Source organism: Leuciscus leuciscus, assembly GCF_965113295.1.
Source record: "Leuciscus leuciscus genome assembly, chromosome: 8".
NCBI lineage: Eukaryota > Metazoa > Chordata > Actinopteri > Cypriniformes > Leuciscidae > Leuciscus > Leuciscus leuciscus.
In genome coordinates, this window is record NC_138732.1 from 19,558,802 (window position 1) to 19,575,298 (window position 16,497).

The 16,497-nt window shown below is 42.4% G+C and overlaps 1 protein-coding gene across 3 annotated transcripts in view; it reads right to left on the reverse strand.

The window, feature by feature from the left end:
• The window catches only part of lnx2b (ligand of numb-protein X 2b), a 31,881-nt gene extending 19,598 nt beyond the window's left edge, over window positions 1–12,283 (reverse strand). Inside the window, exon 1 of one of the 3 annotated variants that reach the window (XM_082178037.1) lies at window positions 12,066–12,283. The gene's annotated coding sequence lies outside the window, so the exon portion shown is untranslated. Of the gene's footprint in view, window positions 1–7,326; window positions 7,352–7,488; window positions 7,623–12,065 lie in introns of those variants that run through there. The other 2 variants (XM_082178039.1, XM_082178040.1) reach the window with 2 other exon arrangements.
• Between the last annotated feature and the right edge of the window lie 4,214 nt (window positions 12,284–16,497).

The window sequence follows — 16,497 nt, forward strand, 5'->3', positions numbered from 1 at the left end:
AATGTCTCAACAGAAATCGAGACTCATCAGACCAGGCAACATTTTTCCAGTCTTCAACTGTCCAATTTTGGTGAGCTCGTGCAAATTGTAGCCTCTTTTTCCTATTTGTAGTGGATAATGAGTGGTACCCGGTGGGGTCTTCTGCTGTTGTAGCCCATCCGCCTCAAGGTTGTGCATGTTGTGGCTTCACAAATGCTTTGCTGCATACCTCGGTTGTAACGAGTGGTTATTTCAGTCAAAGTTGCTCTTCTATCAGCTTGAATCAGTCGGCCCATTCTCCTCTGACCTCTAGCATCAACAAGGCATTTTCGCCCACAGGACTGCCGCATACTGGATGTTTTTCCCTTTTCACACCATTCTTTGTAAATCCTAGAAATGGTTGTGCGTGAAAATCCCAGTAATTGAGCAGATTGTGAAATACTCAGACCGGCCCGTCTGGCACCAACAACCATGCCACGCTCAAAATTGCTTACATCACCTTTCTTTCCCATTCTGACATTCAGTTTGGAGTTCAGGAAATTGTCTTGACCAGGACCACACCTGTAAATGCATGGAAGCAACTGCCATGTGATTGGTTGATTAGATAATTGCATTAATGAGAAATTGAACAGGTGTTCCTAATAATCCTTTAGGTGAGTGTATATCACTGCCTCAAATGTACATGAAAAACTTCCCAAGTTTATAAACTTCAATTTAAGTCCAAGATGACCTTTCTATCTAGAGGATTATAGCTGGTATAACCAAAGATCTCCACTGTACCTCAAATCAGAGAAAACAGAACTTTCAAGCATTACCATTCCATATTGGATTAAGCATATTTTTGGCATATGAACAATGTCTTAAACAAGAGTTGAGACTTGACTTATGTACTGCTATACTATATGAAGTGAATTGCATGAAAAGTGAGTAATGTTATGCCCCTAGGTGAACTGGGGTCAGGGTGCAACATAGGGTACATTCACACAAAATCAATTAACCAAATGTGAGATTTATTAAAGTCCACAAAGTCCTCGCAACACAAGGAATAAAGATGACCCTAGTGTGCAGTCTGTTATCAAAAAGCCAACCTTCAATAGAGTAAACGTTAGTAACCTTCTGTACAGGTAAACATTCTTTACAGCCAAATGGCGAAACGTCTCAGTTACATAATGGTAATCCTCGTTCCCTGAGGGAGGGAATGGAGACGTACGTCGTGACCGACTGATAGGAATCTCGCTAGAGAGGCCAATCTACTTCGAGTAAAACTAAAACGAGCCAATACACATTGGCATGCAGTCAATTGCATCAGCTGTTAAGCCTCGCAGCGCAGGTATATAATGAGCAGCAGGTGCAAGGTGAGCTCCTTTTTTGCTAAGGAGCCACGCCAGGTAAGCTGGCCGCCCCGGCGGGATGTGAAGATGCGATGTACGTCTCCGTTCCCTCTCTCAGGGAACGAGGGTTACCATATGTAACCGAGACATTCCCTTATCAGTCGGTCACTCTCGACGTACGTCGTGACCGACTGATAGGAATCCCTACCAAAGTGCCACAGCTGCTGCACCAGGCCGGGCCGGGGTCTCAGTACAACATGGTTGTCACCCGGCACGAACTCTAGGCACGATTTGTCGACCGAAAATGCTTGCAGGCCCCCTACCCTCTTGATAGAGGCCACTGCAATCAGCAGCAAAGTCTTCAAAGAGAGAAGCTTTAAGTCTGCTGACTGCGAAGGCTCAAAGGGAGCATCCTGAAGAGCTTGAAGCACCAGGGAAAGGTCCCAAGAGGGTATGGAGGGGGGACGAGGAGGGTTTAACCGTCTCGCCCCCCTAAGGAACCTGACGACCAGGTTGTGCTTTCCAACTGATTTGCCATCTATGTGGTCGTGATAAGCTGAAATAGCAGCTTAATAGCTTGCTGCAAGAAGGAAAGCACGGACCCTATCGAACATCTTCGGGGGTCCTCTCGGCGAGAAGAAAACCACTCGACGAACAGGTTCCACTTCAAGGCACACGTCTCGTGGACGGCGCCCGTGCAGAAGTGATGGTGTTAAGTACCTCTGGGGGTAAGTCGCCTAGAACCAGAGATGGAGTTTCCAGAGGTCCAGAAGCGGGTGCCATAGGGTGCCCCGTCTCTGAGTCAGAAGGTCCTTCCTCAGAGGAATGGGCCAGGGAGGGACTGTCACGAGGAGCATGATTTCTGGGAACCAGGTCCGGGTGGGCCAATAGGGGGCCACCAGAAGGACCTGCTCCTCGTCCTCCCTGACTTTGCACAGGGTCTGTGCAAGTAGGCTCACTGGGGGGAACACATATTTGTGGAGGCCCCAGGGCCAGCTGTATGCCAGTGCATCCGTGCAGTGTTCCCTCAGTCAGGGAGTAAAACAGCTGGCAGTGGGAGGTCTCTGTGGAGGCAAACAGGTCTACCTGAGCCTCCCCGAACTCTCTCCAGATCAGCTGAACTGCCTGGGGGTGGAGTCGTCATTCTCCCGGGAGCACAGCTCGTGATAGCTCGTCGGCCACACGCTTGAGCACACCAGGGACATACATGGCTCGAAGTGACCTCAGATGCTTCTGACTCCAGAGGAGGAGATGCCGGGCGAGATGCGACGGGATCGAGACCACCTTGTCGGTTGATGTACGCAACGGTTGCAGTGTTGTCCGTACGGACCAGCACGTCTCTGCCCTGTAGCGGCCTCTTTAAGCGGCTCAGAGCGAGATGTACTGCTAGCAACTCGAGGCAGTTGATGTGCCAATGCAGTTGAGGGCCCATCCACACCCCTGACACTGCATGCCCGTTGTACGTGGCACCCCAGTCGGTGGCAGAGGTGTCTGTGAACACCACAGCATGCCTGGACACCTGTTCCAAGGGGACTCCTGCCTGCAGGAACGAGGGGTCTAACCACGGGCTGAAGGTCTGGTGGCACGCCGGTGAGATTGTCACCCGGTGAGTGCCGTGATGCCACGCCCATCTCGGGACTCGGCCATGAAGCCAGTGCTGAAGCGGTCTCATATGGAGCAGCCCGAGTGGAGTTACCACTGCCATATGCCCCAGGAGCCTCTGAAAGAATTTCAGTGGGACCGCCGTCCTACCTTTGAAGGTGTTCAAGCAGTTCAGCACTGACTGAGCCAGAGGTCCGGAGGCGCAGCGTGCTCTGTGAGGCGCGCTGTCTGTGCGACCGAATCCAACTCCATACCGAGAAAAGAGATCCTCTGCATGGGGGCGAGTTTGCTCTTCTCCCAGTTGACCGGAAGACCCAACTGGCTGAGGTGCCTGAGCACGAGGTCCCTGTGTTCACATAACTGATCTCGAGAGTGTGCTAATATGAGCCAGTCGTCGAAATAGTTGAGGATGCGCACGCCCTGTATTCTCATGGGAACAAGGGCCCCCTCCGTGAATTTCGTGAAGACAAGGGAAAACAGGGACAGCCCGAAGGGCAGGACCTTGTACTGATATGCTCGACCCTCGAACGCAAAGCGCAGAAATGGCCTGTGTCGAGGAAGAATCAAGACCTCATATCGGCTGGAGGGACCGGCTCTATCGCGTCCTTCGCCAGCAGGACTGCGATCTCCGCTCGCAAGACATGGGCATCGGCTGCTCTCACTGTAGTGGAGTGGATGGCCCGACCCATCTCGGGGTCGCCCGTCCTAGGGCCGCTTGCTCTTGGCTTTACCGCCCTGCTTGGCGGGGGCCTGGAAGGGCAGGAGTTTCTGCTGGACAAAGTGCGAGGTCCGTTGCGGCACGAAGTTCCTGGAGAACTTGTGGGTCGTGACCACCCTCGTGCAGTTCCTTCAGTGCCTTGGCCTGATGGACCAGCAGCAACGCCATGGCATGCACGGCAGAGGTGGCTTCCCCACAGGCCTTGTAAGCCTTGCCGGTTAGGTCCGACGACTACTTACAGGCCCAGGAAGGGAGACACGGTTCTCCGCGCCAAGTGGAGTTAGGGCACAGCTGCATAGCAACGGCCCGCTCCACTGGCGGGATACGCGTGCATCACTTAGCCGCCCCGCCATCAAGGGTGGTGAGGGAGGAGGAGCCACCGGAACAGTTTCTTGCAGTAAAAGGTGCCATCCCGCAATCTCCGGTAATGACCGCATTCACAGAAACACACAGACAGAATGTCATCTTTATAAAGATGTGTTCTATCTGTGTAAGCTCTTTTAGGGACTGCTCTCGTTAGTGCTGAAGCACGCAGGGGAGCGGTCACTGCAAACACAGACAGGAATGTGCACCTGTCTGTGCGCTCTCTCTCCTAGCTGGTCTTACCAGCCGTGAAAACGGCCTTTGAGTGCTCTCAAGTGCACCTTACCAGCTGTGAGAACAGCTTTTGTTTGCTCAAGTCAAAACAAAAACAAAAAGAAAAGAAAGAGAGAGAAAAAAAGACCGCTCGCGCTGCTGTGCTGTGTCACCCGCACCAGTGTGGAGAGGTCCGAAGAAGCAGCAGCTCGCTTAGTTTCACAATCTCCTTGAAGATATGTAGAACACATCGAAGTGCTTGGCTCCAAAGCAAAAAACTGAAATGCAATCGCACCTTCTGAATATTATATACCCGCCCTGCGGGGCTGAAGAGCTAATGCAAATGATTGCATGCCGATGTGTATTGGCTCGTTTTAGTTTCACTCTAAGTAGATTGGCCTCTCTAGCGAGATTCCTATCAGTCGGTCACGACGTACGTAGAGAGTGACCGACCGATAAGAGAACTAAAATACAGCTCAAATGTAAAATAGAAAACATTTATTTGGTTCTTAGATCTTTTTGCTGCTTATCCATGCTGTACTTCGACGACTGGTCATGTTAGTGTATTGAATTAGTGAAGAATATAAATATTACTCTATTACTAACCAGACTGACTTTATTTTCTGTCACACGTCTACAGAAGTTTTTATTGAGAATTAACAGAAGTTTAGATGTTGATGTCTTACTTTAGTTTCGACCATTTGGCTGTACATAATGTTTACCTGTACAGAAGGTTACTAACGTTTACTCTATTTAAGGTTGGCTTTTTGATAACAGACTGAACACTAAAGTCATCTTTATTCCTTGTGTTGCGAGGACTTTGTGGACTTATGGAACCCATATGGAATGGTGATGCTTGAAAGTTAAGTTTTTTCTCCGATTTGAGGTACAGTGGAGAACTTTGGTTATACCAGCTATAATCCTCTAGATAGAAAGGTCATCTTGGACTTAAATTGAAGCTTATAAACTTGGTAAGTTTTTCATGTACATTTGAGGCAGTGATATGTATAATAAAATGCTTGAAAATGATCACTTTTGATGAAAATTTGTCAGGCGGACATAATTATTTTTGTCTTTTGGGGTATGTTGATGGTGATATTTGACAGCAAAAAGGCAGCAATCCCCAGAATCTTTTTCTGCTAGTGTCCCCTATGTGTCAGGATACACCATGCAAACTTTTAGTGTTATATCGCCATTTATGGAGCTGCAGTACCTTAATATTCACAATTACATCATTCTGCCAAAAGCTTTTCCCAAAAAGGGTGTTTTTTGGCCCCTGAGACCAAACGGGGGCAAGTTGGGGGTGGTTGTTATCAACTTGTGATGGCCCAAGGTATAAGATAATAGGAAATAATAGTGAAAAAAAGGTAGCAAAAAACCATCCTGAGGAGTGGACCTGGCTCCCGGCCTAGTAAGGATGATTTGTAGATACTAATCGGACACCGTTTTACAGCTGGAGCGCGCTTGGATTGGTTTGATCGCTCAGATTGACAGGTCTTGATTTACCATGAGCCATAAGGGTATGTTTGCACGACAACGATGTACTAAAAACTGAAAAGTTTTTCCTTTGCGTTTTTCGCTTACAGACGACAACATTTGGCGCTTTTCCACTGCATGGTACGGCTCGGTTCGGCTCGGTACGGTTCGACTCGGCATGGAACCGTTCGGCTCGCTTCGCTTTTCCACTGCGTGGTACGACTCGGCACGGCACGGTTCGGTTCGCTTTAGCTCGGTTGCTTTTCCACTGCAGAGTAGTACCGCTTCAAAGTGGGTGGGACTGATCGTTATAGTTGCCGTCTCTACTGCCATGACATCATCATATTAAATACAAATTTTTCATTACGTGTTTCCCCATCCGCTCCTCGGCAACCAACGAGAGGAACGTCTGCACCTCGTCCACTGACCACGATTCAGCAATTTCTTTTTTTTTTAAGCATTTTTGAAGCAAATACTTTTAAAACAGGCGCTGTGTTGGCTGTTGTCTACTGGCTATTTAAATCTAGCGGGTTTAGTGTCTCGTGTTGTAAATACAATGACGCTGGTAGTGATGATTCTGTCTGACCAATCAGTGATCTGCAGTGTTTGCACGTCACATTTTAGTATCGGTACGGTACGCTTGGAACCTCAACAGAGGTGGTACCATTTAAAGCGAGCCGAAGCGAGCCGTACCGTACCATGCAGTGGAAATGCGCCATAAGTGAGCCGTACCGAACCGAGCCGTACCGTACCATGCAGTGGAAAGCGCCAAAGCGTGCCGTACCGAACCGAGCCGTACCATGCAGTGGAAAAGCGCCAATTGTCAAATCGATCACCATTCACATGGATCTGCGAAAACAATTAAAAACGCTGTAATATTCTGACAGGCCAGTAGTTGTTTTCCAGATTCACATTTTTGTAGTTTACATGGAGACAATAAGGTCTCGGTTTCAAAAACATGCACTTTGAGACCCGTTTTCAAAAGTTAGCATTTTCAGGCTACCAAAACGCAGTTGTCGTGTAAATGAATGGCCAAATGCATAAAACGTTTTCCTATATACGTAACGCTTCCTTTTTTCCTCATGTAGCCGATCGGCTGCACATCTTGCACATGAGCCGCACGCAACTCAAAAAACAGAGCAAAACTATTAACTCTAATGATAACCTTGCTTAATCGACCATCGCTAATCATTTAATTGATCAAACTAATTGACAATTAATCAGCCGTCGATTAATCATTAGCATCCCTAATTGTTATTATTATCGGTTTATCTGTATCTGCCATAATTTTAATATTGGTGCAGCCCTGCTGTTGCATGTTTAATAATACGATGCACCGTGGAAAAATAACGACTGATGCTTGCCAGTGTGAAATTAATCGCCACAATGCCAGGGGTGGGCTAGGCTGTTGCTATGGTAATTCTGAATGGTAGCAATTGAATATAACAAGGTTTGGGCCATATTAGAGCAAATCTATGATTTCGTTGCCCAATTTTTTTAATTTGCCCAGTGATTAACAGCAGCCTTGATAAACATTCTATATCATAAAACCCTGAACCTTGTGGCATAGTGATGTGTTTTGTTTAAATTGGTTCCACACTTGTCCACTGAAGCTGTGACCCTGGTTAAGATAGATGGACTCACCCCAGCCTCATGGGAGTATCTTACACACTGGAAACAAGCAGCTAGCCAATCTCTCCTGTCCTGTAATGATGTAGAGTTTGTGAACCTCTCAAGGTTGAACTCCACTACAAAACTCAAAACCTAAGTTCACATACCTCCCTGAGTACACAGTTTGTCACTTACCTGTTTGTCTACTGAACAGTCACATGGACTGTTTCAAAGTCCATAGTGTTTCCAGATGTTAAGATTACCTTGGTACTGATATCATAATAAATGGACTATTCCTGTCCACCGCCTACAGAACAAATGGTAAATCAAAGAAAATGTGAACACCCAGTCTGAAAAGCTCTCACCTACCCAACTTAACCAGGGGCCATGAATCATTCCCTCAGACACACCCTCACAGAATGAATACAAGGGCAATGGCACAGCTCCGACAGAATGACTTAATTTGGAAAGTATGAAAATACACTGCTATATAGTCACCTGGAGTTTTTTTAATTGTCCTTCAAGCCAATAGGAACAAGTAAGAAGGGTGATTAAACATTGCCTACTCTAACCGTTAAAAGGGATAGTTCACCCCAAAGTGAAAATTCTGTCATTAATTACCCACCTTCATGTCGTTCCAAACCTTAAGACTTTTTCAACTTTGGAACACAAATGAAGATCTTTGATGAAATCTGATAGCTTTCTGTCCCTCCGTTGACACCTACGCAACTACCACTTTGACACTTTAAAAAGTTCATAAAAAGATCATAAAACTAATCCATATGAATTGAATGGTTTAGTCCAAATTTTCTGAAGGGACACAATCACTTTTTATAATGAACAGATTGAATGCTTTTATTCACATATAAACATTCAACAACTCGCACATCAGTTGTGGTAAACAAAAGATAAAGCATGTTCGCTTGATGTGCGAGAACCAATGAGGTTCATTCTTGTTTGTTACGCAGAACGTTTGAGCTTCTGCGAGAACCAAAGAGGTTTGTTCTCGCGTGTCAAGCAGGTTCAGTTAAGCTTCTGTTAAAGGGGTCATATGATGGTTCTAAAAAGAACATTATTTTGTGTATTTGGTTTAATGCAATGTGTTTGCGGTTTTAGGTAAAAAAAAAGTAATTATTTACACCGTACATTATTGTTGCTCCTCTATGCCCCGCCTTTCTGAAATGCGTTGATTTTTACAAAGCTCATCGTTCTGAAAAGCATGGTGTGCTCTGATTGGCCAGCGATCCAGTGCATTGTCATTAGCTCGAATACCTTAAGCGTGTGACGGAAATGTCACGTCCCTTACCATATTTGGAACATCAGCTCCCCAAGCAATAATGAGAGGTGATAATGTTGGTATTATCGTATCAATTCGAGCTCGAATCTGATCCGGAAAATGCAGATGACCAAGCTGATCAATCAACTTTGCCAGCACGACTGGACTAGAACGTATCAAATTGGTTTTATTTCATTGGGAACACATAATGATTAATGACTTATACAGTATTTTTACGCGTTGCGCAAAAATACAGTATAATACTCTATGGGTATTATAGAGTAAAATACTTATAATTTAAAATGTATACTAGTAAAATACTCTACGGGTGGAGAACACTGTGTAAACATAAAACCATGTCAGCATTTGTAATTGTAGAAACGACATACAAGCGCTACTCTATGATGCTCAAAACTCGCGTTTAAATAGTCAGTAGCAAATTATGAAAATATGAAAACATAGCCTACTTACAGGCTGTGTCTGTGAGTCAGAAGCGCCAGAATGTACTTGCAAAGATGGAATTAGCCCACTTTTTAGAAGCAACAATAATACAGCGAGAATAAAAGTTGCACCGCCTTTCTTTGCGTATACTGTACATTTGGGCGGTGTTCTGAAACTCTGCCCCCACATACTGACGTAGATTTGTGAGGGCGTGTTTGAATTAAATAACCATTAAATGAGGCTGCGTTTCACACTTTGTAACTCTGCAGATCTTATACATGCACAAACAGCTACATAACACTCTACAGAAAAAGGAAAACAAGAAATCGCATCATATGACCCCTTTAATGTTCGCTGATCAATGTTTAAATGGGAATAAAAGCCTAAATTAAATCTGTTCATCATATAAAGCGATCGTGTCTCTTCAGAAAATTTGGACTAAACCAAAGAGTATAGAAGCCCAAGAGGCAAAACTCTGTTGTGTTATGGGTAACAGTCTGTAGATGGCGCTGCAGGCGCGTCCGCCATTATGGACTGAAAGCTGCTGAAATCGTTAGCGCCAGTTTGCACGCCACACAACCAAACTGTGAAGATTAGCAAGTGGTCAAAACACAAGCAGTGTTCTGCAATAAATTGCATTTTTTGTACCTTTCCGCCTGTAATAGGACATTCACAGATTGTTTTTGTTCTTGCCATTGAAACGTTCACTGTGTGCACTTTCACTGAAGATGTTGAAAAAACAAGTTGTTAATATTTTTGTGATATTCTATGTAAAAGATTAACTGTCTTTAGAAATGTTCATTTATAATTTTATTTATTTATTTATTTTTCCAAATCATATATATGGTGATGTTCACTAATTTCAAAATCAACATTTGAATAAATATCTTATTACTGTGTGTCTGCCTATATATTATTTCATGAATTTCTGTTATTCATATAGAAAAGTTTGAATAAATATTATTTCCTTGCAAGTTACGATAGTGTGCGGGAATTGCTTGTCTGTTGAAACGATCCACCTGGTTGGTCTTATTATCCTACGCACCTATCACTCGCAGGTGTGCGATGGAGTTTGTTCACCATTCATATAACAAGGAAAATGCATAATAGAACATAAATATTGATAGATTAAAGGTTTGCTGTAATTTTATAATTGTAACTTTGCAAACCGTAAGTGGTAGGCTAATGAAGCCGATTCGGTGGGGGACATACCCTTACGAAAAAGTACTATAGGAATCTTATAGTATTTTGGGACAAAATATTATAGTAATCTTATAGGAATACTATAGTAATTTGGGACATACTATAGAAGTACGATAAGACTACTATAGAAATACTATAGCAGCTTTAAAATATTATAGAGGTATTACAGAACATCACAGAAGTATGTTATGTTCTGTAATACCTCTATAATATCCTAGAGCCGCTATAGTATTTCTATAGTAGTCTTATAGTTCTTCTATAGTAATATTTTGTCCCAAAATACTATTTTCCTAAGGGTAATTAGGCCATGCATAACCTACACATAGACGTAACATATTTTAAATTGTTTTCATATTTAGATATGACGGCCAGAAAAAATTATGTTAAGTTTTTGTTATGTTAAGTTGGTTCAGTGCCATTGACCATATTTTTCAGCGTTTTCCTTCAGTTTTCAGTCCATAATGGCGGCCGCGCCGTCACGTCATGGGGGCAACTGTTGCTATGGAGCGTTCTATTGAGTTGCGCCTCTTGGGCTTCTATACTCTTTGACTAAACCGCTCAATTCAAATGGATTAGTTTTATGATCTCATCTTTATGAACTTTTTTTAATTGTCAAAGTGGTAGTTGCTTAGTTGTCAATGGAGGGACAGAAAGCTCTTAGATTTCATCAAAGATCTTAATAAATGTTCCGAAGATAAATGAAAGTATTAGAGGGGAACGGCATGAGGGTGAGTAATTAATGAAAGAATTTTCATTAATTTTTGGGTGAACTAACCCTTTAATGCATGCACTAAATCAACATTTCAAGGCTTAGAAGCAGTTCATTCAAAATGAAAACAGCTTCATCATTTACTCCCATCATGCCATAACAAAAAAATAATAATTCTGGGAAACACAAAGGAATAAGGAAAGAAGGCATAATACTAGGGACTGACAGCTTCAGTCACCATTCACTTTCATTGCATCTGCATGCTGTCATGATCTTATTCTTTGCTCTATGTAAAAAGAAAGTCATACTGTACATGACTTAAGTAACACTAGGAAGAGTAAATGATGGCAGAATTTTGATCAGTACAAATGATCCATTAAATGTTGGACCAGATGTGTAGAACACAAGACATCAACCTTCTCTTCTTTAAGAAACAAACAAACAACAACAACAAAAAGTGCACCAGTACCAAACAACCAGCAGAATAGGACAGACAGCACAACATGCATCATTTGTTTGCCTTTAAAAGTCTGTTTAAGTTATGAAAGGAGACTCCACCTTCTTGAGGGGGGTCACTTTCCCCCGTTTTATGGAGTCAACTGATAGGCTATTGGTATTAACAGCACGCTTTAAAGCACACATTTTGTTTTACTTTAATACCACATATCATCCGAAATAAAATAGTATCTGACTTTTCTAACCTTCTGAAATTGGCCTTCGTGGTCCGACCCACACGTTGCAGGTAGATGACACACGAGAAAGAAGCCATAAATCATTCATCAATCAGCTGACATGAGATTCTGATGGTAACCTGGACAACCGAGTGTCCTTGAATTAGCATACGTGTTGGGTAAAGAAACCATTCAAATAATACTGAACATATGTTTCTCTACGTAACTCAGCATAGTAACCTTTATCTTAACAACGTACCCAACCTCCTAAAAACATCTAGCCTACAACGTGTCCGAGGTATGTCAGAAGCGGTGTAGTGCCGCTTTGCTATTCTTAACCTTCAATGATTCACATTCAATGGTAATAAATCAACAAAAGTAGCTTACAGCTGAAGTTAAACAAATATTGTGAGATTATGTAAGAAAAGAGACGCGTAGGATATTTCGCGCTCAAGACCGAAACTCGTCTTACCTGTGCGGATTTTCCGGAAGTAATAAAACAAAGACGCGGTCGAAATATTAAAACATAAACCGTCGTGACTTTGTCTAAAATCCAAAATATGAATATCTCATCATTTCCATTCCCATGTTCTGATAACTGGACACCACGCCAGGTATTATTAAACCGTAGGCGACGCATCCATCGTGAGTTTCAGTCAAACAAGTCGGATCTGACGCTTCTTTCACAGGAAGGGGATACATTCACCTTTGGACTCAGCGCGAGCGCGTGGCGTGCAGGTGCAGAGGTGTGTGACGCTGGGAAATACTTAATCAGTCAAAAATGTGAAGTTAGGATAATTCTTAAACGTTGTTTATAATGTTTATATCCTACTGGACAGAAAGGCACATTTCAGTTTGCCTCAATGCAGGAAAATGTAACATTAAGAAAATAGTCAAACCATTGTTTTGGCCAAAGATTTGTTTTAGTAGCCTAGGTGGGACAGTGTGTGCAAATTTACCAATGTACAATATACAAAACAGTAGCTACTCAATGCACTTTTTTTTTTTTTAACAATTCATTTTATTCATGTACAAATAGACTTTGTACGTTTTAGACAAACGCATGACAACAAGAAAACCGTCTCAATTAAAGCGTGATTTGACACTTATGACAAACACCAGCCCTAGAACCAGTTCAACATTTCAGTTAAAAACGTTTAATTATATAGTTGATACTTATCTGAATGTTTTCCATCTAGTTGTATTGCACTCACTTGTTTACTAAACAGCTATAGCTAAATATGATTTAATTTAATTTTAAATTTAATTTACTAAAAGTATTCTAAATCAAAAGTCTCCCATGTACTCAAATTCTCAATGGATTAAGTTATGTGGCTTTCTCAGAGATTTGATTAATCTGCAGCACCATTTTATTTGTCTTCTGCATTACTGCAGATAATGATATTGTGCATTCTCAAAATATTTTGACAATAGTGTTAATGTTTTGTGTCAGCAATTCATTAGCGGCTGTGAGAATAGCTGAAGCACTCAGAAAACACTTGTATGGGCATCATTAATTTTAGAATAATGCACTTTTTCAAATGTTAAGTGTCCTCATTCAAACAATTCATGTGTATAATTGTTTTATGGGTGCATAATTAACAAATTAATTGCAATGACCTTTGCTATATTCTCTGAGCGGTTTTCATCAACCATAACAACCCAGCAGGAGTAAATCTCAAATGAAACCTTTCATAATAACTATAATTTTAAGTGAATAGCTTCTGCGTGTTAATTCTTTTCTCCTACTAGAAATCCGAGAGAGTGGAAAAAAGTCTCCCTAAATGATGTCCAATAAAGTAATAATTCTTTGTTTGTGATCCTGCCAGTTAAAAGGTCTTTGACACTCAGACAGTGTCGGCCTCTACCCCCTGCAGGATGCAAGGGAAGTCTCCCCTCATAAAACCTCTCTGCTGAGGCTTGTTCCCTCTGTGATTTATACCCCTGTAAGTCCAGCACAGACAATGACTATTGCTGATCAAACCAATCACTGTTCAACTAGACGTTTCTTTGTTTTATCTGTTCCTCAAAATACTGTACTAAGTATCTTATCTGTTATAAACGGAAAAGAATCAGGGTCACACCTACAGGTATATTATAGCATTATGACAAACAAAAGCAATTTTGCAGTTATTTATATAAATGTATTTGTCATTGTGACTAAATGTTGAATGAAACCCAACAATCCGCAATCCACATGCGCAAACATCACATAACCAAGTTAAATTGATTTATTATAAGCAAGCCAAATAAAATAGTTTTCCTGTGCTGTTGCAGAGATCAGCTGTGCCAGTGCCACATTTGTGCAGCTGTTCCCAGATGTTTACATTCACAATGGATAGCAATCTTTATTTTATCTATAAACTGATTGGCATTTACAACCATAGTTGTATCTGATATTGGTACAATACATCAAATGTGAATTTAACAGAAATGCATTTTTCCGCATTAGTATATGTATTATAAAAGGTCATGGAATCTTAAACATTCCAGTTGTGACCCTGGCAGTTGACGGGAAAGTCTGTGTGTATGAAGACACAGCTAACGTGAAAGGACACGAAAAACAACAATTGCAACAATGAGTAACAGACTGACCCTTTTGCTGAATCAGTCCTATTGGCTCCTCTGTTTGAGCACAACTCCCACAAATAAGAGTGAACCTGTTTGTCTTTCCTGGGATCAGTAAACATCCTCAACACAAACAGCAGTGTGAGAGAAGAAAGTCACACCACCAGGGCAGCTGCACTCTCACTGTATGTGTCTTTTGATGTCTGTAGGAGGGAACTGATAATGAAGGGTCTTACGTCTTAATTCTTTTAATTGTCTTTGTCGTTGGGTCATGAACAGGAATCAAACTTAATACATTTTAATATATATTTTATTATACTTCCATACATTCATCAATTTTCCAAACCGTTTGTCCTAGAGGCCAGTCCAATAACATTATTATTATTATTTTTTGATAATTCAGAGCATGTTTTATTTTGATTGCAAGAGTGCCTTGTCATCAAAGAGAATTGTCTTTGCTAGATTTTTTAATGGCAGTGACAACGTGAAGGCCAAGTATGGTAACCCATCCTCTGCATTTAACCAATCCAAGTTAGTGCACACACATCAGGAGTAGTGAGTAGTAAACACACACACACACACACACACACACACACACACACACACACACACACACACACACACACACACACACACACACACACACACACACACACACACACACACACACACACACACACACACACACACACACACACACACACACACACACACACACACACACACACACACACACACACACACATTGCATTATCACTGATGTCATTTTTGTGTATGAACTCTCATTCCTGTCACTGTATAATGTGTGCAAGCCAATATACATATTAATTACATGTACACATGTGCACTCACGATTATCCACTTTAACATCCTGCATCTCACTTACAGACCTGGTGCAGGTGCAGTGAATATTACAGCTCTGTTGCTAGGAGGACCAATGAAAGCACATTAACACCACAGGCAGTTCTCCCATTTTATTCACCACAGACTCCCCTCCTCCCTCAGCCAGACAGCCAGGCATCTGTTTCAGGCTGTAGCTTGCACCCCCAGACTTCAGGCTCTGTCTGGCATCCACATGCAGGCCCTAAATCAGTGCCTAGGGAGCACGCAGACGTAGCCCACCCCCGTTATGCTTTAGTTTGACATTCGAGTGTCACTTTAACAATCTCCAGCCTTCAAATTGAGCAAATGTATTTAAAATGCATGGTGTCTTTAATTCAGTCTGCTGTGTTGGCGGAGCATGTTCTTTCATTGATTATTTTGCCCTGAAGTTCTGGCAAAGTTGATTTTACTAAAACGAAATTTAGATTAGTCACATTAGGGAAATTGGAACATGATCTATGTTTTTAAGTCATAAATAATGTCCTCTACTCATGCATAACGTATCTAATTTGAGCCTAAAGTACTTTGCTCAGTGAGGCAAGTGTGCTGTGTTAACTTTTCACTCCACTTCACTCCAAAGTGAAATGGCTAATTGCCCATCTGCCATTCCTCCTGTAGCTATCTGGTTCTCCTTGAAGACATCACCTCCAGGGCTGTGTTTGCTTGTTTGTACCTGTCATGTGGGCCTGCTCGTCCACCCAGCATGCCACTTGGTAACATCTTATCTGTTCCTTAAAGATCAAAGACCCATGGTGATCTTTATCAACTGATATACCTCCCCTCCTTCTTCACTCGGCCTCCATCAAAGTTCCAAAACTGTGTGTATACCATGCCTTTGAGCACTTAAGCCTTTCCTCTTCTTATCAACAGAGAAGGGGTTTCATTCTTCACAGTCCAATAAGGCCTTGAAACAAGAGAAAGAGACCAGACTGACCTGTGTCTTCACAGTTACATAGAAGAGACCATTAGGGTTAACAGGGGGGTTAATTCAACATTGTAAATCTGAGCATGTACACTCCTGGTCGCTCTGTGAAGTGATTCATGTAATTTGTTATTTACTATGCTATAAATTTGACTATACTTTACTTGTGATGTAATTGTTTTCATTCAATCTGGTATAATTTTTCTACCATCAAAATGTGTTTCTACCATCTCAAATGGCTTAATAGAATTGTTCTTTTTGACTTTTTCCATGCTTTTATTCCCCGGTAGGTCCTCAAGGTCCATTTATGCATTTATGGATGAGCAGACCGTGCAGACGGTCTAGGGGTAAGTTACCAAAGTCACGACCTTGCCCTGACCTGGGTTAAGGAAGTGGTCATGCAGCTTTGGATAAAGCTGTGGAGGAGAGAGACTGAGAGGCCAGGCGGTCGTGCCTGAACAATAGCCGCCGCACATTCAGCCTGGGAGTTACACAAAGCCAGAGCTGCCCCCTTCACCCTAGTCACACCTCA